At 40.8% G+C, this 26,397-nt stretch overlaps 1 long non-coding RNA gene across 1 annotated transcript in view; it reads left to right on the top strand.

Moving 5' to 3' along the window:
- Nucleotides 1-487: 487 nt before the first annotated feature.
- The window catches only part of LOC142072033 (uncharacterized), a 51,379-nt gene continuing 25,469 nt past the window's right edge, over nucleotides 488-26,397 (top strand). The window contains exons 1-4 of the long non-coding RNA XR_012668311.1: nucleotides 488-570; nucleotides 9,068-9,215; nucleotides 10,206-10,427; nucleotides 14,512-14,686. This is a non-coding gene — a long non-coding RNA (uncharacterized LOC142072033). The remainder of the gene's footprint in view (nucleotides 571-9,067; nucleotides 9,216-10,205; nucleotides 10,428-14,511; nucleotides 14,687-26,397) is intronic.

Raw genomic sequence — 26,397 nt, 5'->3', positions numbered from 1 at the left:
CTATTTGCTTTTGTGTAAAACTATGAGGAACTGGAGACAAAACTGAAAAATCTTTTATGTTGTTTTTCACCAAGGGTGAGGATTCTTAAACTTTGAACAGGAAATCCAATTTTCTTAGCTGTGTTATTTCTAAAGCCTCTGTCCACCTCAAACTATGGGGGCTTGGCACAAATAATTAAAATTAGGGATGACCCTAAATCTAAAACTCAGACCCAGCTTTGGGGAAGCTTGTCTCTAGAACTGAACTTTGTGGTTCAGACGCATCTCTTATTAAGTATTTGTATTACAGTAGTTTCCAGGCCATATGCTTTGAGGCATTTGTCCCTCTGCAAGGTGGCTCCCCTTGGCTCCCTAGCAGTGCAGTTCCCAGCTCCATCAGAACTGTGCTAACAGGGTATGGCCTTGGCTGCAGCAGACCCAGGGAACCCCAGAGGGAGTTTCATATAACCCTAAAATGTATTATTGTTTCTGGGATTCTCCACAGGGAGATGATTACTCTGCCCTGTGGCCTACCCTGTCTCCACCTTTTCTTCCAGCATGGATCCCAGGTGCAAGAAGAAGCCTCAAAAGGTGTGTAGGAGTGGGTGAGCTATCTGTGCATAAATCTGGGTGGAGTAGAATCTGGCCTTGTAATTTAGGGGACAGTGGCTGTTTTGTGTTCTATTATTTAAATCAATAGTCAGATCCTCAGCTTGTGTAAACCTTATATATCCACAGAAGTCAAATTTATACTAACTGGGGATATGTCTCATAGAACTATAAAAATATACCAATCCATACAGCTTAAGACAAGTGTTTTAAAACAGAGCCACTCCTGTTACTGTGCTGGTTGTTGGGCAAGGAACCACGCTGAAGCTATCTGCTGGTAAGTTTTTATTTGTGTAACTATTGACTGGCTCTCCTCCTAGAAACTAGCCTCTGCATATCTAGGGTAGGCTTGGAACAAAGTAATTCCTGTGCAGAGAAGGCTCACAACAGTTAACTGTGTGTACTGAAGGCATACTTCATATTATGGAGACAAAAATCATTCACTGTAATACTTTTTTTTTCTTTTTAATTGCATGAAAAGGAATACTGATTTCCAGAGATGGATGCTAAAATTAATGCCGTAAACAATCAATCTGAACTAAGTTAAGCACCAAATGGACAGGAAAAATAATAAACTGTTTCAATAGTATTGCTCCATCATCTTTAGCTATAATAATTTAGAAGAAGTTTATGGTACATGCTCTGTTTAGGTTGAAGCTAAAGCAATTATCACGACAAGAAGATAGATTTGATAAACACAGCAGTAGCTGACAAATGATTACACTTTCAACTGATTCTCTTATAGACCATTTAGTTTAAATGCTGAACAAGCTGTAGATTTAACACACAGTAGTTGTACACTGTTATTTTGACTGCTTACATTAAAAATGCTTTGTTTAGCCATGACTCATTCACTGTATCCTCAGCTCTGTTTAAGTAAACTCGTTGTCATTTTATTTCTGATTACTTAAAATATTATCACTATTGTATATTCTTGAGCTACGCTGACTGCTCTGCCAAAACTTCATGATTCTCGTGGTGGAAATTTCCACAATTTCATATTTTATTTATCCAATTTAAAATACTATATATCCAAAGTAACTGTCTAAAACTTTCAGTAATGATCTCTACTTGCATAAAGTATATCTTATTGTTATGCAGTGCTTTCCATCTTCTTACTTATTTGCAATCACTTAAGTCTTTTATTATTGCCATGCTCTGGAGAGACAAATTATCCTCTTGTTACAGGCTGAAAGTTTAGGGGATTTGACCAACATATCAAGAGGAATCAGGGTCAGAGTGAGAATTATAACTCTAGAACAGTGAGGGTTCCCAAAAAGGATTAAAGCATGTCCCCTAACCCTGGTAAGTGGTTCTGGCAGGTGGACTGAGACTGTTTCCTAGTTTTTGCAACCCTGTTGAAGGAAGCAAACCTGGCCTCATGGAGACCTTTTTGAAATTTGGGGGAAAGAGTGACCAGCTCCCTGAAAAACCTACTAAGAGGGAGATTATCTACATGGAGTCCCCTGGATACCACAGGGGAGCTGAAGTAGGAGCTGTCACAAGAAAATAGCAAAGATGATTTTCTTTTAACAAAAATAATGAGGAGTCCTTGTAGCACCTTAAAGACTAACAAATTTATTTGGGCATAAGCTTTTGTGGGTTAGTACCCACTTCATCAGATGCATAAATCTGGGTGGAGTAGAATCTGGCCTTGTAATTTTGGGGACAGTGGCTGTGACCATCGCTTATTAGCACTGTAGTGTCTAGGAAGTGGACCTCTTGGGTGGACTGGTCCAGGCACTTCCTAGACACTACAGTGTTAATAAGCGATGGTCACATAAACACCACCCTATACCGGAAACCTACTGACCGCTATACTTACCTACATACCTCCAGCTTTCATCCAGACCACATCACACAATCTATGGTCTACAGCCAAGCTCTAAGATACAACTACATTTGCTCCAATCCCTCAGACAGAGACAAACACCTACAGAATCTCTATCAAGCATTCTTAAAACTGCAATACCCACCTGGTGAAGTGAAGAAACAGACTGACAGAGCCAGAAGCGTACTGAGAAATCACCTACTAAAAGACAGACCCAACAGAGAAAGTAACAGAATGCCACTCGCTATCACCAACAGCCCCCAACTAAAACCTTTCCAGCGCATCATCAAGGATCTACAACCTATCTTGAAGGACGATTCCTCACTCTCACAGACCTTGGGAGACAAACCAGTCCTCGCTTACAGACAGCCTGCCAACCTGAAGCAAATATTCACCAGCAACTACACACCACACAACAAAAACACCAACCCAGGAACCAAACTCTGCTACAAACCCCGGTGCCAACTCTGTCCACATATCTACTCAAGGGACACCATCATAGGACCTAACCACATCAGCCACACCATCAAGGGCTCGTTCACCTGCACATCTACCAATGCGATATATGCCAGCAATGCTCCTCTGCCATGTACATTGGCCAACCGGACAGTCTCTACGCAAAAGAATAAATGGACACAAATCTGACATCACGAATCATAACGTTCAAAAACCAGTAGGAGAACACTTCAATCTCTCTGGTCTCTCAATAACAGACCTAAAAGTGGCAATTCTTCAACAAAAGAACTTCAAAATAGTCTTCAACATGAAGCTGCAGAACTGGAATTAATTTACAAACTGGATACTATCAGATTGGGCCTGAATAGAGACTGGGAGTGGTTGGGTCATTACAAAACCTAAACTTAATTTCCCCAATACTAATTTCTCCCTACTGTTCCTCTCATCTTCTTGTCAACTGTCTGTAATGGGCCACTCTCTTACCACTTCAAAAGTTATTTTTTCTCCCTTGGTATCCTGCTGTTAATTGATTTATCTCATTAGGCTGACCCTCACACTTGGTAAAGCAACCCCCATCCTTTCATGTATTTATACCTGCTCCTGTATTTTCACTCCATGCATCGGATGAAGCGGGTTCTAACCCATGAAAGCTTACGCCCAAATAAATTTGTTAGTCTTTAAGGTGCCACAAAGACTCCTCATTATTTTTGCTGATACAGACTAACACGACTACCACTCTGAAACCTTTCTTTTAACACTGAATGAGGAATTTTATTAGAATAAGGGAAACAGTGTTATTCCTAAAGCTGCTCAGCCTCTTGGTACAGGAGTGAAAGAGGTGTATCTGCATATATGTCTGTAGCTAATAGAGCTCCATCAATGGGCACATAAGAGTATAAGTAGGTAGGATCAATGGAATTGTTGACAGGCTCTGAAAACAACTTCCTGCTTATCCAACTCTGAACAAGGTATCATATAGTTTCTGCCTAAAGTCTTCCTCCACCACTTCTGCCTGGAATGTCTTAGTTGGTTACTAAGTACCTTTCTTACCCTCTCTCTATCTTTTATTGGACAAACTTCTTCTGACATGAGACAAGCTTTCAAGGCTTAGGTAAGGCTGAAGATCTCTGTGTAAGCTTGAAAGCTTGTCTCCCATAAGAAGAAGTTGGTCCAATAAAATATATTTTACTCCTCCGTGCATGCACGCTCGCTCTTCCCCCCACCCTCTCTGCCTCCCATCACCAACACAGTTACACAAACATTAGCTTGATTGTGTCATGGCAGAAGTGGATCTTAAGGAGTAAATTAAATGAAGGGAGGCTTTGTCAATCAGTTGAGAGGAAACTCCTTGTATAAAGGCCAGAATGAGGGTGAGGGGAGAAGCATGGATACAGTTGAAATGGAAAGTAGGTAAATGGGACATCGTTGGCAGAGCAGAGGGGGTAGATGAAGAGAAGGCAATAAGAGACTAGGCTGGATAAGTAGGAAAAGTAACAATGTACAATGCTGTGGTGGTGAGGAGAGCACTTTCTGTTAACAGAGTTGGCAATATGTCATGGGGAGCGGTTTCATTACCCTACTCTTCTGAGGATGACAAAAAGAAGAAGATGAAGCTATAAGATGGGGAGGGGAGGACTACACAAGGGAAGCAGGAAGTAAGAGAACAAGCTACAAGGAGAAAGACAATGTGAGGGAATGGAAAGAAGGAAAATGGTCAGAAGCAGTGTAGGTTTCAGCACTGAAGCTCTTGGAGCCCTAAGACAATGATTCTCAGGTGAAATATACTTACCCCTATATGCCAGCTACTCACAAGTAGATATTTTTCACCTTACACATTAAGAATCAGTACACTGGATTGGGGGGAGTTTAAGCTGCTTCAGTGTTCCATGCTAAGAAATAAACATTCCTGAAGAGACTTCATGAGGACCATGGGAAATTCAGCAAAGAGTGAACTCACTGGGGCATTTTCCAACTTCCTTGTTGTAAGTACATGTGAAGCCAATGAGGTTTGCAGACTAAAAAGGTGAAATGCTGGCCCCTCTGAAATCAGTGGCAAAACTCCCACTGATTTCAGTGGGGCCAGGATTTCTCCTCGAGTGCCTAATGCCAGACAGCCACCATTGGAAAGAGAGAGGAAGCAAACATTGGCTAGGTGGAAAGCAGTGACAGGAAGAAATGTTTATTGAAAATTAAGGGGAGAAGTGGGGGCAAAAAACCTAACCAGCTTCAAGATTGAGCTTGGTAAGTTTATGGAGGGGATGGTATGATGAGACTGCCTTCAATGGCATGTAGCCGATCTGTGACTGCTAGCAGCAAGTACCTCCACCAGAAGGTGTGGGGAACTATATGGGGAAGGCTCTGAGTTACTACAGAGAATTCTTTTCCAGGTCTCTGGCAGGTGGGTCATGCTCACATAGTCAGGATCTAACTGATATTTGGGGTCAGGAAGGAATTTTCCCCTGGGTCAGATTGGCAGAGTACTTGTGTGTGGGGGAGGTTGTGCCATCCTCTGCAGCATGAGTCTTGGGTCACTTGCAGGTTTAAACTAGTGTAAATGGTGGATGTTTTGTAACTTGAATTCTTTAAGTCATGATTTGAGGACTTCAGTAACTCAGCCAGAGGTTAGTGGTCTAACTTAGGTGGCTGGGTGACATTCTGTGGCCTACAATGTGCAGGAGATCAGACTAGATGATCATGATGACCCCTTCTGACCTGAAAGTCTATGAGTTGGAAAAGTTTGGCACTTTGAGACAACATTCAGTAGAACAATCATTGTAATCAGAAATTGTTGAATGATACTGTATGTAACCCCCAAGGAGATTACCTAGATTCCTGGGGCTCTGTCTGCTGGCAGCTCAGGGAGAGGCACAGTGTCCCTGATAGGGAGGGGGAGCCAAGGCAAACTCAGAGTCTGCCTGGCAACCTATAAGGAGTGAGATACCCTTCCCAGGGAGTTCAGGAAAGGGGAGAAGCCATTTTTGAGTCAGTCTGGAGCCAGCCAGAGCAAGGGCCTGACTGGCCATGTGGGGAGCTGGTAAGTTCCAGTCCTGCATGCAGGGTTCCCCCGAGAACTGATCTCTAGGGACCTGAAAGCAAGATACCTCAGCTGGGCTTTTCCCTCTCCACTGATGACTCCCAGTTTGTAGAGTTTTGCTGGGAAACTTCCTCAGCCAGGCTGAGTTTGCCCTCCAGTTCCCTAGGTGAGACCAGTCACCATATGGTCCGCTCTGCTTTGTCTGCTAGTTCAGGGCTACTGCCTGCTGTGTGTATGTTTTGTGTGTTTCTGGACGTTGGGCTAGGAGACAGCAGTTTAGATTTTAGTACAGTTGTGTAATCTGCACCTTGAGCCCTGCACCACTTTGTGGTGAGGGGAAATCCTGGGACCAAAGCAGCCTGATTCCTGCCTGAAGAGGATCCCTGCCAGCAGAGATCAACCCCTCTGTAGTCACTGAGGAGTCCAGAGTCCTCTCTGAACCTGAGGATCATTCATGGAGTTTGTGAGTGCACCATATTTTAGTTAGTCAGTCAGGGAATTTGTTTTGGGGACCCCATACTCCCAGGGCTGGCCCACAACATTTTGGCACCTGTGGCAGGGAGCTCAAATGAAGTCCCCATGCCCCCTTGCTTGGGCCAAAACTTTGAAAGGTCTCAATTCTCCCTTCTTCCTGTTCTTCTCCTCTCATGGTACTTCTCTGCTATCTACCCAAATAAAGGACAACTAACCACTTTAAATGCCTTGTTCAAAAATTTTAAATAACACTTAACATTCAAATGACTGAACAGCAAACTTAACTTTTCTTTTCTGCATAGTAAACACTGGCATTTTTCTCTGTTTGAATAATCAAAGTGGTGCTTTCCCTGCCTTCTTAGTTGCAAAGATTTGAACTGCTTCCTGAAGGTCCACAGTCTGGGCTCTATTGAGATGGTTGCAAGGCCGACCAGCCTCTCCTGTGTCATTGTGGAGCATAGACGTGGTTTTATTAACTTCAGCTTGGAGAAGCTAGGTTTTCCACTGGCAACTGTTACAGGAAGTGTTAGAAGTATGCACAGCGCAACAAAAGCATTTGGAAAGAGGGTGGTCCTCCTATTTGTGCACATATATTCCAGAACAGCCTTTGGAGTTGATCCTGCTGAAATGTATCTTTGAAAGGGCTTTCAGTTCATCACCTAAATCACTCACATCAATATCGCGCATGTTGTCATGTGTCAACACTATCTCTAGTGCCTTGCATTGCTGGTGTATGTCTTCTTCAGGTATAGTAAGGAGTTTTGGAATATCATACAACATTCCAAATATAATGCTGTGTTCCTTGAGCTGCATGAAACACTTTTCAACTGACTGTATTGCACAATCTAGCACCTGGTTAAAGAATTCAACTTTGAATTGTTGTTTGGGGTCTCTTATGGGATTATCCCATGCCTTGTGATCTAAAGTTTGTCTTCTTCAGTGACTCTTGTATTCTTGAATGGGTGGGAAAATAGCTTCAGTGTGAAGTTCCTCTGCCAACTTCTGTGCACTCTTCAAAACGTTTTGAAACCCCTCATCTCACTGGTAAGACTGTAGGTATGACTTTGCTTTGTCCAGTTGTTCCATTGCTCCAGATATATCAAGGTCAACACCGTAGAGTCTCTTGTTTACAACATTTATTTCAAACAGTATGTCATGCCACAACACTAAGCCACACAAATTTGAAGTTATGTATGTTTCTGGTGCTCCCATTTCCCTCTGCCACTGTTCTCCCACGGATAGTTCCTGTCATAACATTTTCTATCTTCTATGGCATCATCTATCTTCCCAGTTTGGTGTGTGTTAGGCTTTATTGCCTCCACTTGACTTTCCCATCATAGAATATCAAGGTTGGAAGGGACCTCAGGAGGTCATCTAGTCCAACCCCTGCTCAAAGCAGGACCAATCCCCAATTTTTGCCCCAGATCCCTAAATGGTCCCCTCAAGGATTGAACTCACAACCCTGGGTTTAGCAGGCCAGTGCTCAAACCACTGCACTCAGTGGTTTCAGTGTCAGAGAGGATGTTCCCAGATGTTGCTTCACAATTTGCCATCAATGAGTTGATGCAGACAAAAATGCATAAATGCTTTGAATTACATTACAAAATTCAGCAGCCTCACTAGAAGCTGATGCTGCATCACTGGCCACCAAGTTCAATGAATGAGAACTGCATGGGGCAAAAAAAGCTTGAGGGTTTAACTCTCAGATCCGTGTCTCCATTCCTCTGTTCTTTCTTCTCATGTTTGCACCATTTTCGTAGCCCTGATCTCTTATGTCAGCGATCACAATTCCTGTGTCTTCCAGCTTTTTAAGAAGCGCATTTGTCATACTAGCTCCTGTAGTATCATCAAAGTCAATAAATTCTAGAAAATGTTCTCTGACAGTCACCATTCACTAGGTTCTGTTGTCACAAAGTGCACCATTAAAATCAATCTTCTGTTTCACTTTTGTTGCCAGTAACTGTATGATCTCATTTTGAATTGTTTTTCCAAGGTAATGGTGTGTGTATATTTCTTGGGTGGTGATTCTTCTTAGATGCTCCTGGAGTACAGCATCAAACTCAGCCATCAGTTCCACAATTTTAAGGAAGTTTCCATTGTTTGGTACATACAGCTGATCTGAAGTGCCATGCAGTGTTAGGTTTCGGGTAGCAAGCGTTCTCACAATGGCAATGAGCCTTTTCAGAACATTTTGCCAATAAAGAGACTCTGATGCAATCTTCTCTTGATGCTGATCATCTATGGTGGCCTCTAACCTTAGTCTCATCTCAACCTCTTTCCATCTATGGAATGCTCTCTGGTGATTTGCTGCCTTCTCACGGCATGCCAGATTTCTAACCAGATTTTTCCAGTCCTTTGTTCCTGTAGAACACAGTGTGGCTGGAATATTAGACTGGAAGAGTTTGCAACAAAAAACAGTGTGCAGTATTCTGCGTGTTTGGCCTCTCCACTTTGTCACCATTGGGGATTTCACGCCACTAATGTGTTGGATGGAAATTTCTATTTTCATTGTCTTTGGGGAATATGAATTTTTTCACTTGCTGTGGCCCATGCGGTACAAGGAAGTCTCTCAGGCTACTGCTCAAGTGGGTCCACAGTCCTGGATCACTTAGACTTAAGGAACTAAACTCAGCAGCAGCTGTTTCTTGTGCCTCTACCATACTCTGATCTACACTTTTCTTCAGGAATGTGCATGGTTACATCCCGTTGAGATGGAAATATGGATGCTGCAGTAGCTGCCAGGTCACCTGCACTCTGACTAACTGGAAGATCCAGCACATCCTTACTGGAGCCAGAAGGCTGACCGTGAATATCTGTGTCTATGTATCTCAGGTGAGCTCCTTCCTGCTTAAATAGCAAAGGAAGCTTTTCTTTCTTTTTTTTTCTGAATGCTGCCCAGAATGGTGTTTTCTTCTTTCTCTCATGACTGCTGTTCTGTGCCACCTATAGTGGGCAGTTGAAGGGGACAAATAAGCAGGCTGGTAGCAGGGCCTGAGTGAGGGTAGATATCAGCATGTTAAGGGCCTAACTGGCTCCTACTACTTCAGTTGACTGCCTGTTCTCCTCAAGTGAGTTCAGGGAAGCAGCAGGAAACAGGAAGCTCCCCGAGAAGCTGGTGTTAATCAGTCCAGGCTCCTGGGGATGCTAGAGAGGTACATCAGAGGCTCCTCCTCCTCTCTCTCCCTGCAGCTCCTGCTGCTTTCTGTTATTTCCCTCTCACCTTTTCTCCTGCCTGCCTGTTATGTCTCTTGTGCCCTCCTTCCTCCAGCACAGCACTCCACCGTCTCTGTGGTTCTAGAGCAGAGAGAATACATATGCACCAGCAGCAGACACAATTTTCTACACTCTGGGTCCTAGTGCCCCCCCCCCCCCCTCGCCACACACACAGTCTGGCACCTTAGGAGGCCACCTCAGTTTGCCTCATGGTAAGGCCAGCCCTGCCTACTCCCTGAACTGTGTCCTCAAGCCAGGGAGTAAGGGTTTGGGGATTTTATAACCTGCTGCATATTAAACCTGTGGAGGGATTTACCACCTTCTCCCACTGGTGAGTTCTTTGGGCTGTACTGAACACAGTCAGCCACACTGCTAAACCACTGCAGAGAAGAATTTTGTGGTCATAAGTCATCAAGAGCCCAAAAAACTGTGCGTACCAATGGGACACTGATCTTACTTTTGCTACATCACGTCACGTGACTGGGGAAAGTCCACAGGTATTAGCAGTGTGGGCACCGGTGAACCTAAACATAGTGTTTTACCCTGTTATGTTACATTTGTCTCCTGTTTAATATAATTATTGTGTTTGTTTGTGTTATTTCTTGAAAGTCTCCAATTATCTGGCAAATACGTGGGGATTACCCTGTGGTTAGAATTTTCCTCCCAAGCTGCACTGGTGGCCCTGCCAGGAAGGAGCGAGGGGTGTGGAGGCACCGCCAAATAAATTCATAGGAAAAAATAAAGAAGATACACCCTGCTGAGTAGGTGGCGGGATCCAGAAGAACCCAGACCAGTCCATCAAAACCTGTAAACTGATTGGCATTAAAGAAGGTAAACGGCTGGAGAGGGGGCACTACATGTATTTTTTTTTTCTACTTGAAAACGTCTGGGAGAGAGTAACTTTAAAGGGCAGATTTTAAACTATGAGGAAAATTCTTTAAAAGAAGGTGAAGGGCAAAGAAGAAAACTTTAAACCTATAATCAGCCTAGTTACTATTTCTGAATACCATATCTGAGATACAAGTGGTTTATATACTTCTGAGAAGAAGAAAAATGCAGAAATCAAATAGGAAGAGTAAAAACTGCATGGATAAAGACTGAGGTACAGATTGTATTAAGATGTGGAAAAACTTTTAAAATGTGTCATCCAAGTCCAGTCATAAGTAGATTTGGAAGACAGCTTATTAGAGTTGAAATTCAAAATGGAAAATATATAAAATGGAGATGTGAAAAATAAAAATAAAACCTTCCACTGAGTTCAAGATAAATAATTTTAAAAATTCACAAAGGCATCATGAAAGTTCAGGCTTTTTTTAGGCCATCAAGATATGAGGGATCACTTTAAGAAGTATCTGAGAATCTACTTTATTTTTTCCCCATTTCTTATTACCATAGATTTTGAGGGGAGAAATTCCTATTTGTGGGATAGTTTCCATGGTCAATCAGTGTGAGTTTGAGGGTAACTGGACTCTGTAAGGAGGAAATTTCTGGAACAACTTCACATAGCTGTGTGCACATTAGTAGCTTGCTACAACCATTTCAACGGTGATGCAACAGGCTAACCCCACTGTCACTGATACCTTGGCTATGGTGTGTACTATAATGAAAACTGTGAAATCCAAGGTGGCCCTGGGTCCATTGCAATGCTTTTTGTATCAGTAATTACTACTTTGTGAAGTTGCTGAGGGATTAGGGTATTTCTTTTATGTAATTAAACTAACACAGAAAATCAAGGGAACAGCCAGCTAAATCACAACAGATAGACACGAGAACCGTCCTCATAGGATGAGATTTTATTTCTGTCTTTTGAATTTCTCTGTGCAGAATACAAAACCAATTTAGCATGAGAAGCAAGCTTAACTTTAGGTCTATTAATGGACAGATATTACAAATAGCAAGACAACAATAAAATCTGGGTACAATTTTTCAGAATAAAAAGTTGAATGATACTTATAGGAATGAGTTTTAATTTTTTTAATAGTGAACTGAAAAGGGAAATGTAAAGGTTGGCACTGGACACTCTAGGAATTTTCCTAATCTTTGAAAACCTTCTACAGCAAAAAGAAGAGGAGTACTTGTGGCACCTTAGAGACTAACAAATTTATTTGAGCATAAGCTTTCATGAGCTCGATAAAGTGAGCTGTAGCTCACGAAAGCTTATGATCAAATAAATTTGTTAGTCTCTAAGGTGCCACAAGTACTCCTTTTCTTTTTGCAGATACAGACTAACACGGCTGCTACTTTGAAACCTTCTACAGCAAAACGCACAATGGGACTTTTGTGTTTCTTTTGCTTCATCAAAATTCTTACTCTGTTTAGAAAAACAATAGGCCATGGCAGGGAGAATGATCTGGTTTACATGAATTTGAGAGAGTATAATACGTACATAAACCGTGAACAAAGTTTTTTGGCCCAAACTATAAAAAACTACTGTAGCAGTTGTGGGATTTGCCACAAGAATGACGAAATCACCATACTGGATCAGTTTATTGGTTCATCTCATCTAGAGTTCTTTCACCATCATTAACCAATACTCAAAGCTTTGAAGGAAAGAGGCCCATTCTCCCCAATAATTTACCTGGTCTATTATGCAAATCTTTATAATATGGGAATTACTTCCTAATTCCACCCCTGGACAACTGTTTTATTCCCTAAAACATGAGATTTCATCTCTCATTTTACTATCTTAGATTGCATGCCTACCAAAGTTCTTCACCAAGCTAAGCAAATTCTGCAGGGTATTATGGTTGGTTGATTGTTTTGCTAATGGATGAAGATAATCAAAGTTGATGGAGAAAGCATCACAAGTTCTGTTTTCAGCTTCATAGAATGTAAATTCTTTGGAGGGCAGGGACCCTCTTTTCCTATATAGTTGTGTAGTTCAAGCACAGTGGGGTGCCTATATTACTGATGACTTTGGGTGCTACCACAGTATAAATCATAAATGGAAATAATGTACAGCACTGCCTCTTACCTCCCTTTTCCTCATTGATGTCTTCCCCCCCATCTCTCTCTCTCACACACACACAATTGTAGAACAAAGACCAAACCAGTTAGATGAATGACCGCTTTTGATCTAGAATTTGAAGCCTTGAGGGGCTTGTTCACTTGAGCTCACCAGTGGGACAAACAGCATGCTGCAGCTCTAATACTTTATCCAATTCAAAAAGATCTCCGTATACCTTGCTCTGAATTGACTTTCAACATAATGTGTAAGGGAAGATTGGATCATATGGCTCTTATCGCTTGTTTTATCACATTTCAAGTGTGTGTGGGGGGAATATTACATCTGTTTTTCAGGCTGTGTCCACAATTTATTCTACAACCATTTCTTTCATTATGTTAATAACTTTGTTTTGTATGTATGCATTTTGGAAAATTGTATAAACAATTTTTCCTAATTTTGGCTCTTTCTGCATGGCAAATTTAAATCATTTTGAGCACAGCTCAGCAGATGAATGGCCAGGTCGGGTTTCTCAAAATCTCGATGAAAACTAAGCTCATTAACTGCAAGAAACTGAATCAGTGCTGCCATGCTTTTGATGTAGCACCTGTTCTTGTTTAATTGAATTGAATTTAATAGAAATGATCCAATCATTTTCCCACCTCCTGTTCACTCTTTTGCTTCTTCCTATAAAGACACAGCTTCCAGGAAATGTGTGTCACTGACATGTCATAGAAGCATGTTCTTCAAATGCAGCTTTTAAGTCCTCAAAATATACAATAGTTAACTCCTCATAACTTGCAAGATATGTCTCTTGGACAGTGAACTTGGAAAGTACAGTTCTCCATTGTACTATATGTTTGAAAATGGGAGAGATTCACTAAGGACTGCATTGTGACTCAGACTACATGCATATGCAAGGGAATTAAGAGTAAAAAAACTCTCCTTCTCGCCCTGCTCAGGCCATCTAGACCTTGGATCTGGGGGCACAGAAATAAGTGGCACTGCTCCATCCACTTACTCCTTGCCTGGAGATGACAGCTAGGGAGTAGCAGAGCTTTGGTCACACCATCTCACATACTGGCCATAGTAGCTGAGATAGCATGGGAGTTGATGGGTAAACATTTATGGCTGATACAGGCCAGGATTGGTTTAGGCCACAAGTCAATTACTATCCCCATGGGAGAAAGGAGTAAGCAGAGAAATAAATGTGACTCAGAGGTGTGCCTGAGTTACCAGGCCTCTTGAGGTGGTACAGTTCATGCACAAAACCTTGTGCAGGGCTTTGCCTCCAGTAAAATCTAGCTCTATGAAGTGCTGAAAGATTTTAGCTGTGACAGCTCAAAGCACTTTTGTACTTCTAAACACAGTTGAATGAAAACACTCTTATAGGTGCCCTGGTCCAGGAAAAATGTTACACTTCCACGATTTTGAGAAAATACAAAAAAATGGGTGGGCTAAGTTCAAATGTCTGTTTAAAAACAAACTTTCTAGGTAACTGTGAAAGCAGTTGTCCCACAATAAGAAAACAGGAACATTTTACTTAGGGGAAAAAAGTAACATTTCACCATAGGGATATACTGGAAAATTTTCTCAGATCATAATCAGTCACCCCTTCAGTTCAGAGTAAAAATAACAAATTCAAAGAAGGGGCCAAAGATGCATTGAAATCTAACTTATCACGCATGGTCTATCTGAGGTCTGTAGCCTGTTCTTAAAGATGATTATTTCACGCTCTCTCTCACTGCTGTGATCCTCATTGCCACTGTATGCTGGGTTTCGATCTGTATGTTGTCCTTTTACGATTGGTTTTGGTCATAGCATGATTCTGAAGAGGGATAGATGAATTGGCATGGCTACAATTTAAAAATAACCTAACCTTCATCCAAAAAGTCAAAATCGCCTCAAATAAAATAACTTTGAAAACTCAAAAATGTTCTGACAGCTTACTTTTTTTTTTTTTTTAAAAAGTGCCTCTCTGCTTCCTTGGTTGTGAACTAAAGTAGAAATTCTGAAATGCTATAAGAAAAGATCTTCTCTTGATCCAGTATTTCCAGTTGATCTACAACCAGAAATGACTGGAGATGCCATGGGGGAGACTGATCACATGAGGGTTCCCACTCAGTTTCTAGACAGGTAACATTGGGTAAGTTGCAAAATGCTTGCATCATCATTTGAAATTCTGACCAATCACTGCTTTTCATTGATCAGGTTTTTTTTGCATATTTATATAAATATTGAATATTCTCAGAGGAAAAAATGTTCTGTCTCTCACAAAGATGCAATGAAGAATGGGTGATTCTAACATCACTGTCCTATAATGTCACCACGTTGGTTAACAATCCAATGAAGGTTCACTTGTACCTGTCATAAATATAACGGGAAGGGTAAACCCCTTTAAAATCCCTCCTGGCTAGAGGAAAAATCCTCTCACCTGTAAAGGGTTAAGAAGTTAAAGGTAACCTCACTGGCACCTGACCAAAATGACCAATGAGGAGACAAGATACTTTCAAAAGCTGGGAGGAGGGAGAAAAACAAAGGGTCTGGGTCTGTCTGTGTGATGTTTTTGCCGGAGACAGAATAGGAATGGAGTCTTAGAACTTAGTAAGTAATCTAGCTAGGTATGTGTTAGATTATGATTTCTTGAAATGGCTGAGAAAATAGCTGCACTGAATAGAATCAATATTCCTGTCTGTGTGTCTTTTTTGTAACTTAAGGTTTTGCCTAGAGGGATTCTCTATGTTTTGAATCTGATTACCCTGTAAGGTATTCACCATCCTGATTTTACAGAGGTGATTCTTTTTTTTTTACTTCTATTAAAAGTCTTCTTGTAAGGAAACTGAATGCTTTTTCATTGTTCTAAGATCCAAGGGTTTGGGTCTGTGGTCACCAGTACAAATTGGTGAGGATTTTTACCAAACCTTCCCCAGGAAGTGGGGTGCAAGGGGTGGGAGGATTTTGGGGGGAAAGACGTGTCCAAACTCTGTTTTTTCAGGAACTCAGATAAAGTTTGGTGGTGGCAGTGGAAATCCAAGGGCAAAGGGTAAAATAATTTGTACCTTGGGGAAGTTTTAACCTAAGCTGGTAAAAGTAAGCTTAGGAGGTTTTCATGCAGGTCCCCACATCTGTACCCTAGAGTTCAGAGTGGGGAAGGAACCTTGACAGTACCCATCAACACTTCATTAGGCTGAGTATGGATTTTGCTACCCTGATGATAACCAATAGGTCTGATGCCACAATTCTTGCCATAGAAGTAGTGCTTGATATATCTCTAAGCTTGAGAAAAGAAATAGCTGTAAATATACGAGGCATGTTCTGCTATGCTGATGAAAAACACTGAGAAATGTGCACATACACATGAACTAGGATGAAAGAAATGGACAACAATTAAATGAAATTTTAGGCAGAACTGGGGTTGCCTAATGCTTTCAATTATAAGACCATACTTTCAGTTACTCCTATTTTTTCCTGTCATGAACAATTGGGCATGAAATTTTTAATGCTTGCTCTCTGTCTCAGACTGAAGTGTGGTGGGAAGTTTTACCAAAAACTATTTCTGAAAACAAGGTTTGGAAAATAACCTATTTTTCCCCATGTTAAAAAATAAATAAAAAAAATCAAAAAATCAACCACTTATTTGAACAGATCAAGTATCTATGGGTTTGGGAGCAGGATCTTGAAACTTGACAGCAGGATAGTCCTGGGTTAGATAGAGGCTTTTTGCTGACCTAATGAAAACTCACCCACATTAGGCCAAATTATAAGACTGAAAATGGGGAGAGATTAATGGCTAGCTTGCATGCCTTTTATTTTATCAAAACCTGCTCACCTACATCTAAAATACATGTGGTCATTCATTCCCATCAAGAAATTTAGTATTAAGAACTAAGAATGGCCATACTGGGTCAGACCAAAGGTCTACCTAGCCCAGTATCCTGTCTTCTGACAGTGGCCAATGCCAGGTGCCGCAGAGGGAATGAACAGAACAGGTAATCATCAAGTGATCCATTCCCTGTTGCCTATTCCCAGCTCTTGCAAACAGAAGCTAGGGACACCATCCCTGCCCATCCTCGCTAATAGGCATAGATGGACCCATCCTCCATGAATTTATCTAGTTCTTCTTTGAATGCTGTTATAGTCTTGGCCTTCACCACATCCTCTGGCAAAGAGTTCCACAAGTTGACTGTGTGTTGTGTGAAAAATACTTCCTTTTGTTTGTTTTTACACTTGCTGCCTATTAATTTTATTTAGTGGCCCCTAGTTCTTGTGTTATGAGGAGTAAATAACACTTCCGTATTTACTTTCTCCACAGCAGTCCTTATTTTATTGACCTCAATCATATCCTCCCTTATTCATCTCTTTTCCAAGCTGAAAAATCCCAGTCTTATTAATCTCTCCTCATACGGTAGCCATTCCATACCCCTAATAATTTTTGTTGCCCTTTAACTCATTGAAGATTTTTTTTCTCCAGCCACATTGATATTGCGCTAATTATTTGTGTCCTTAAGTAATTCTCTGGTTTAGTAAATTAATAGTTACATGTCTGTCTCGTGAACAACAGCTATGAGGAAGAAATAGAGCTGTCCACAAAACAAAAATCCATTCCTGGTTAAAAAACAAAAATACAACCCCATTTCTGAGAAGAGAAATCTACCCAGTACTGGGACAAATAGTATAAAACACAAGTTTTTTTACAGGAATGGATTTATAGAAAAATGTCATTTTAGGAGAACTTAAATGGAATTTTTTGGTTGCCACCTGCCAATCTGGAAGTCATTTCTCGATTCTCCTTTTCCCCTACAGGCACAAAATAAAATTGACAAGGATCTTCCAAAACAGCCATCATTTTAATTTTTCCTGACAGAAAATCAGAGGTTTCTAGCAAAACTGAATTTTTCCTGTAGGAAACTTCAATTTTGCAAAAGGGGCACTTTTCATTGGAAAATTATTCCGGTGGAAAATTCCCAACCAGCTCTCGTAATAATTTCCCTAATGACCAGTAGATATAGGAAGTTCTGACATTCGCTTTTGGTACTTTAGAAACCTAGTCACTTTGTACATCAATATCTGTGGGAGTTATTCCTTGTATACAGGGATAGATGGGTCACTGAGGTTAAGAGAGGTAAAGTACCAATTAGATGTTTCTTTTGGTAACTTTGAGTTTAATAAGTATCAAGTTTTAGTCTGTTACGTTTACCAGAGTGTCTATTGTATACTGAGATTAATCCTCACAGTAAGCAATTGCAGATGAAGAAAGCACTCATGCTCTAATGAATTTAAACCTTGTGCTGGGCCAACTCTAATTGATCCTGCTCTTTAAGAGAAATCCTTTTCTTAATGATCCCCTTCAAGCAGCTTAGTAGAAAATTCACATCATATAGTCTTTCATGTATGAGCGCATGTTGGCGGCTTAATGAGTGACTTTCAGTCATATTTCCATTCTGATTTTATCACATGGTTAACACACCTGTAAAGTTAACAAGATTTCTGACAATGTGCAACCTGCTGTTTTGTTTCGCATCATTTAATTGGTAGCTTTTCTGTATTATTGATCTTCAAACTTATGCACTCTCACACAGAAAATATTTTCTTCCAGTGCTAGACATGTCCCTTAGTATGTAGCGGTTTTTATATGAATTTATCTGATTAATACAATACCTTGTATTGGCAGATGAAATTCAATGTTGATAAATGCAAAGTAAAGCGTGTTGGAAAACTATCCCAACTATACATACAAAACTCCGGGTCTAAATCAGCTGTTAACACTCAAGAAAGATCTTAAAAAGAAAAGGAGTACTTGTGGCACCTTAGAGTACTCCTTTTCTTTTTGTGAATACAGACTAACACAGCTGTTATTCTGAAAGAAAGATCTTGGGGTCATTGTGGATTGTTCTCTAATGACATCTGCTCAATGTGCTGTGGGAGTCAAAAAAGTTAATGTTAGGTGCAATTAGGAAACTGATAGATAATAAAACAGAAAATATCATAATGCCACTATATAAATCCATGGTATGCCCACATCTTGAATACTGCATGCAGATCTGATTGCCCCATGTCACAAAAGACGTATTCGAATTAGAAAAGGTACAGAGGAGGGCAACCAGAACGATTAGGGGTATGGGACAGTTTACATATGGGGACAGTAAAAGAACTGGGACTTTCGAGTTTGGAAAAGAGATGACTAAAGGGGGAAGGGGGATATGACAGAGGTCTATAAAATGTTGACTGGTGTGGAGAAAGTAAATAAGGAAAAGAACTAGGGGTCACCCAATGAAATGAATAGGCAGCAGGTTTAAAATAAACAAAATGGAAGTACTTCACTAAGCACACAGTCAATCTATGGAACTTCTTGCTAAGGGATGTTGTGAAGACCAAAACTATAGAGGTTTTAAAAAAGAACTAGATAAGTTCCTGGAGAATAGGTCAATAGATGGCTATTAGTCAGGATGGGCAGGGATGCAACACCATGCTCTGAGCGTGCCTAACCTTTGTTTGCCAGAAACTAGGACAGGAGATGGATCACTTGATGATTACCTGTTCATTCCCTCTGAAGCACTTGGAATTGGCCACTGTCAGAAGACAGGATACTGGGCTAGCTGCACCATTGGTCTGACCGAGTATGGCTGGTCTTGTGTCCTTTCTCTAGCTTCAGGTATATGTGACCATGAAAGGCAAGAACAGTTTTTAGATATTTACATATATTAAAAATACATTAAATGAAAAGCTAGAAAAATGTCCTAAACCACAAAACCTGTATCCTAATCTGACCTTCCACATAATTAAGGCTTTTTGAACCTGGTATTTTGGTTCACCCCATTATAGAGATAAGAGCCAGTCACTAAGGGCTACTTTTTCCTAGAGAACTGGCAGTTCACAAGCCCTACTGCTTTTGAAGTAGCTCCATGAGGAATTATTCCTCAAAGACACAGTGTATCCTTTCCTGCTCTCTTGCTGCAGTTCCTGCAGCCCCTGGAAGGATGTTGTTTTCTTCCCACTTGTGCCTGGCCACTTACTCTCTCCAGAGATGATGTGGGTTGGGAGAGCACTGGCTCCACCCATTCCCTTTTACTCACTGCCCCTTCTTGCAACTTTGTTCACAAAAGTGTGGGGAGAGCAACGCCTGTGTTGCTCCCTACACCCAGAACTAAGATCCATGTATTGGTAAATCTTACTTGGCCAGCAGGGCATAATGAGAAAGGCTTACTCTCCCTGCCCAACTGAGGAAGAAAGGGTTCCAATTTAGCCTTAAGTCTAGATCTGGCTAAACGTTTCTGGAAAATTTTGTGTTAGGGACTCAGTGCAGGAGTTTGTCAGGCCACTTCTAATATTAAAACAAGATGTTGCAAATGGCTTGCAAAGTTTTTTTTTTTATTTAGTCTGACATGATTGTGCAAATGTGGGAGTCAATATTTGCTCTCTGTGCATACTCTCAACTCCCTTTATTGTAACAGTAGAGCTAACAGGAGGAATATAGTGAGACAGTATTCCACACCCCACCTGCAACTCAGCTAGTGGGGGAGGGAAAGTCCATTACATGAAGAAGACGCTACTTATTCCCTCCTAGCCCTTTCCACATCTGACTATACCTTTTTGTGTTTTGTGTTCACGCTATTTTTTTGATACAGTGCCAGTATTGATTGTGATTATGTGACTGGCCGATTTAAAAAACAAACAAACAGTCACCTCCATGCTTATTGACTGAAATACAGTACATGAGAATGTTATCTAAAAAGAAAATAATGGCCCTAGATTGTGCTTATTCTCCAAACTGATCTGGTTATTCTTTGTTGTACATAGAATACACTAGAAACATAGGGTTATAAGGGACTGCAAGGGTTATCTAGTCTTAACCTCCACCAAGATGCAGGATTTCTTGTGTCTAAACCATGCATGACAGATGACTATCCAGCCTCTTTTTGAAAACCTTCCGTGAAGAAGATTCCACAACTTTCCTAGGCAGCTTGTTCCATGAAAGAGTTTGCATAATCTTAAATGACCAAACTGGAGAAGTTGAGTAAAGAATCTGTGTTTCCATATCTAATTAAATTTGTATCTGATACAAATTTGTGTGAACTTGCACAACTTGCATGTTTACTGATCCTAATGATCTTATCTGTTGGGATTACTGAAGTACTATATAAATTTAATACAGCAAACACACCTGGATAGATGTAATTAGAAGAAGGAGGGAAAAACTAATTAAAAATTGAACATAAAGAGAGTGATTTTTCTGTAATATGAGATTTCAAAGTCTCTAAGAGTTGTAAAAGTCTTCCATTTTGCAAAAAAAAAAAAAAAAACCCAGTATGATCCCCTCCCTGCCCCCACAACCCAAGAGTGAGTATACAAGTTTAGCAAACAATAGAGGGGGTCAAATTAGAATAGTGCAAATCCAGTGCTCAGAAATACTTATTTAAATTCTAAAAGGATAGCCTTGTGATTAAGGCACTGGATCAGTAATCTGAAGATCTGGCTTCAATTCCTGGCTCTGCCGATTACTTCTTGTCTGAACGTGGCGGAGTCACTCAGGGTGGGATTTTCAAAAACATGTATCGGCTTTTACAAATGAATACATTTAGGTGTCTAAAGATACAGATACATGCTTAGGTACTTGGAAAATCCCAATAAGAACCTAAGGTGCCTAACTCCTATTTAGGCTCTCTTTCCAATCCGGCTAGCTGTCTGCCTGCAATGAGATTTATATTCCTAAATTACTTAAGTGCTGTTGAAAATCCCACCTTTTAGTGTCTGTGCCCAGTTTCCCTAACCCTATGTTAGAACTAGGCAGAATTGCAGTCTCTGCAATAAGTAGAATGCAAGGAGTGTTCCATCCCTGCTCTGAGAGCACATGGTGCCTCAAAGATAGTAGGGGGCAGGGAGGAAGCAGGGGCATTGCCCCTCCCATGTTTGCACCAGATTGACACATTCCCAAAAAGACAGAGACTGCTAGAATTTGAAAGGCTGTTCCATCTGCACACTGGGCATCTAAGAGAACTGTTTTACCTACCAGTGGCAGCATTCCTCCCAGCTGCTCCCCTGCCTCATTCTGACCTGTGACTGACTGGCACAATTTAGCGCAAAGGTATTTGTGAACAAACAAAAGTATTTTCTGGGTTTTTTTTTTAACTTTTCATCACTCACTTATTCCCCAGTCATCTACTCAGGGAGCAGAAATGATAGCTCTCATTAATATTATTTTTATTTTATTTATTATGCTAACCTTTGTATTACAGTAGTGCCAGAAGCACCACTCAGGCAAGCACTTAAGCATGAGCTGACTGCCTTACACACACAGTCATGATCGCAGCCACACAGAGCATAAGATATAAAAACATCACTGGCATATGAAAAATGAGGGAGGAAAGAAAGAATATACTGTTATGATATAAACTTGCAATGTTCTTCTTGATTATTATAGACCGTGAAATGTCATCTGTTTTTGTTTGCTCCTCACTCTAGTCATAATAAATTGTTTGATTTCTAATAGATGTTACTTTAGAGGTGGGACTTGAGAGGTTGTTGTGGCCTTATTGATTGGTTCAGGCAGGGTGTTCCACACCTAGTGGGCAGTGTGGGTAGAGATACATGTATGTTTGTGAGAATTTGCCAAATGAATGGATGAGGCTGGCAGAGCTGAGGAGTCAATGGACACGCAGTAAGAAGCAAGAGTAGATGAGTACTTATGGATTGTGAAGGCCTTTGACGGTTGAGGACAAGAAGCTTGAACTTGATGTGGTGAAGCAAGAGGAACTCATGGCGGAATTCAAATTTGGACTTGTGACCTGGTCAGAGTGCCCATCAAAGAAGAGGAATTCTGTTTTGTACATGCTTTGTGATTTGAGTGACCAGTTTCAGATCCTGAAAAGTGAATCCTTGAAGAAAGCAGTTTTCAGATAACCCATGATCTGAAAATTGTTAATCGAATTGTGCTTATGCACAACAAATATATTCATTTGAAATCCCGAATGATTTGTGAACTGAACAGATTACATTTGTTGGAGTTTCTGCTTTACAACTAATCAGTTGACCAGCTTAAATATAACTGCATTATGATATAGTCTTCTGTAGAAAAAATCTATATCCTCGTAGAAAATGGAGGTTTTGTTTTAAACCTGCCCTACTATGGAAAATTACTGTTTGTTTCCTTACGTGATGGGGAGCTTTAGTTATGTCACTGAAGAATAGAGGGAATATGAGTATCAGCAGGCCTCCTGACTGGTATGAACTAGAAACTGAATAATCTCTCATCAGAAGCATGTTAAATTTCTGAGCATCAAAAATGAGATGATTAAGGCAGTGGATATATATTCTCCCTAATGAGAAACTATTTAATGAGCGTTACTTGTTTTTCCAAGCAAGTAGAGTCACATTGGAAACATTCCCTACCCTACTGCTTAGATGAAGTGTGCCAAAACTTTCTGGGGTATTTCCAAGGCTTACCGTCATAGGAAATAATGTATATTTCCTGATCATGGAAGAAAGAAAAATCTACCTTTTTCATCTGGCTCTACTCTGATTTTATTTTTCAGTTACTGCACTTATCGGTATACAGCAGTGGTGGGCAACCTGCAGGCTGCCACAAGGAGCCCATCACGGTAATCTGCTGATGGACCGCAAGACAGTTTGTTTACATTGATGGTCTGCAGGCACAGATGCCCGCAGCTCCCAGAGGCCGCGGTCCAACATTCCCGGCCAATGGGAGATGCGGGAAGCACGTCCCTGTGGCCTGCACCACTTCCCACAGCTCCCATTGGCCTGGAACAGTGAACCATGGCCACTGGGAGCTACAGGCGGTCATACCTGCAGACGGTCAATGTAAACAAACTGTCTTGTGGCCCACCAGCGGATTATCCTGACGGGCTGCGTGTGGAGGCCCGCAGGCCGCAGGTTGCCCACCACTGGTAAACAGCATATTATCTGTTTGTTCACATATTTATCAGGAGGTCAGTAATACTGCACATGGATTGTTTGATTCGTCATCCTTTTTCCGTTGTCATCCATCAGCTTAGCAGAGACACTGGGGGATGAATAAAATCTTTCCACCGCTTTCTGTCTTGAATGAAGCCTGTACATCTTTAAACCTTTTTGTTCTCTGTCATTTTTCACCATTCCTATCCAATGCAACCTAAATCTTTCTCTATTTTGAGTTCCTTGAACTCAAGTATATATCCCCATATATCTTTCTCAGGTCCATTCTTAACACATGTCCAAACGATCACCGTCATCTTTTTGTTATCTTCTTTAACACCTTTATTTCTTTACCTAGCTATTTCTATATCACTTCATTTTTTTTCTGTAGTCTTGAAACCTTAGTCCATTCGCTTCTGCAGTCAATATCTTTCATTTATCAACTTTCCTCATACGCCAATATTCCTACTTGTGATTTATAGTGACACCTTAATTTAAGAAAGAATGGATTGATATAAATATGTTTTTTTCTTAAATAGTGATTTCATTATTATTTACTTTTGAAATCTAACATGGCAAATTAATAGACTCAGATATTTCTTAACATTTTCCCCCTCAATGAATTCATTCTATGGAGTGTATAAACCCTTCCCAAGTATGTCTCTCAATAGTTTTTTTTTGTTTTTGTTTTTTTTTTCCACTAAGGGCTGTTGGATTATTCTCATCTCTTAAATATGTGATTGTGGACCAGATTCATCAAAGAGATAATGTATAAATATTTTGTTGGTTTATAAAATTCCATTCATTCATTCATTAACATTTTAACATCAGCCTCTGATTTAAAAATAATGTTTTAATGCAGATAACTGCTTGTTTTCAGCTTTGACTAATATTAGTTGTCTTAATATTAGGGCTGTTGATTAATCGCAGTTAACTCACATGAGTAACTAATTGCAATTACAAATTAATCCGATTTAATCACAGTTTTAATTGCATGGTTAGGCAATAGAATACCAAATGAAATTTATTAAATATTTTGGATGCTTTTCTACATTTTCAAATATATTTATTTCAATTACAACACAGAATACAAAGTGTAAAGTAATCACTTTATATTATTATTTTTATTATAAATATTTGCATTGTAAAAATGATAAACAAAAGAAATACTATTCTTCTATTCACCTCATACAAGTACTGTAGTTCAATCTCTGTATTGTGAAAGGGCAACTTACAAATGTTGATTTTTGTTGTTATGTAACTGCACCCAAAGACAAAACAATGGCAAAGTTCAGAGCCTACAAGTCCACTCGGTTCTACTTCTTGTTCAGCCAATCACTAAGACAAATAAGTTTATTTACATATATGGGAGATAATGCTGCCGGCTTCTTATTTACAATGTCACCTAAAAGTAAGAACAGGCGTTCGAATGGGACTTTTCTAGCCAGCATTGCAAGGTATTTATATGCTAGATATGCTAAACATTCATATGCCCTTTCATGCTTCAGCTACCATTCCAGAGGACATGCTTCCATGCTGGTTACTCTTGTTTAAAAAAATAATGCATTAATTAAATTTGTGACTGAACTCCTTGGGGGAGAATTGGATGTCTCCTGCTGTGTTTTACTGACATTCTGCCATATATTGTATGTTATAGAAGTCTCAGATGATGACGCAGCACATGTTGTTCTTTTTAAGAACACTTTCACCGCAGATTTTACAAAACGCAAAGAAGGTACCAACGTGAGATTTCTAAAAATAGCTACAGCACTCTACCCAAGCTTTAAGAATCTGAAATGCCTTCCAGAATCTGAGAGGGACAAGGTGTGGAGCATACTTTCATAAGTCTTAAAAAAGCAACACTCCGACGTGGAAACTACAGAATTCGAACCAGCAAAAAAGAAAATCAGACTTCTGCTGGTGGTATCTGACTAAGATGATAAAAGGGAATGTGCATCGGTCTGCACTGCTTTGGATTGTTTTCTAGCAGTTCATTGCACCCCAGAGGTCTTCAGGCCCAGATACTTCCCAAATACCCTCGCAGCAGAGGGAAACTGTGAGTGTGGGCAGGAAGAAGGTCATCGCGTGGAGGGACACTGGAGCACAAGTGTCGGCTATCCATGCTTCCTTAGTGGACCCCAATTCAATCAACCCAGAGATCCAAGTGATGATTCAACCCTTCAAATCCAACTCTTTCTATTTGCCTACAGCCAAGTTGCCTGTCCAGTACAAGGGCTGGTCAGGAACGTGGACTTTTGCAGTCTATGATGATTATCCCATCCCCATGCTGTTGGGGGAAGAGTTGGCCAATTACGTGGAGTGAGCCAAGAGGGTGGGAATGGTCACCCGCAGCCAGGCTAAACAAGCCGTGACGCCAAGCTCTGTTCCGGAAACTTCTACCAGAACCCAGTCAGAGGTGATGGACCCTACCCCAGGCCAATGTCTGCAACAGCAGTAGTGGATCCAGTCCCAGAGACCCAGACCGAGCCAGTCCCAGAACCGGAACCGGTGGAATAACCAGCACCAGACCCATTGCCAGCACTGAATCCAGTACTTGCAACCCCAACACCAGAAGGTCCCACCAAACCTGAACCGGCAGCAGGAAGAGGCTCAGCCGGAGCCTGAACCCCAACATAGTGCACCAGCGGAGAGTGGTTCAACAGTCAACGGAAACAGCCTCATCCCCTGCATCGCTTCCAGAGGGACCAAGCATTGGTCCAATGAGGAACTGATGTCTCCAGCATCAAGGGAACAGTTCCAGACTGAACAGGAAGTAGATGAAAGCCTCCAGAGAGCTTGGACGGCGGCACGGAGCAACCCACTGCCTCTCAGCTCTTCTAATCAATACAGGTTTGTTGTAGAAAGAGGACTTTTATACAAGGAATCTCTTTCTGGTGGACACCAGGAAGACTGGCATCCTCAGAGACAGTTGGTAGTTGCTCTTTGCTG

Source organism: Caretta caretta, chromosome 5 (assembly GCF_965140235.1).
Source record: "Caretta caretta isolate rCarCar2 chromosome 5, rCarCar1.hap1, whole genome shotgun sequence".
Classification (NCBI taxonomy): Eukaryota; Metazoa; Chordata; order Testudines; family Cheloniidae; genus Caretta; species Caretta caretta.
This window is presented reverse-complemented; position numbering and strand designations above follow the sequence as displayed.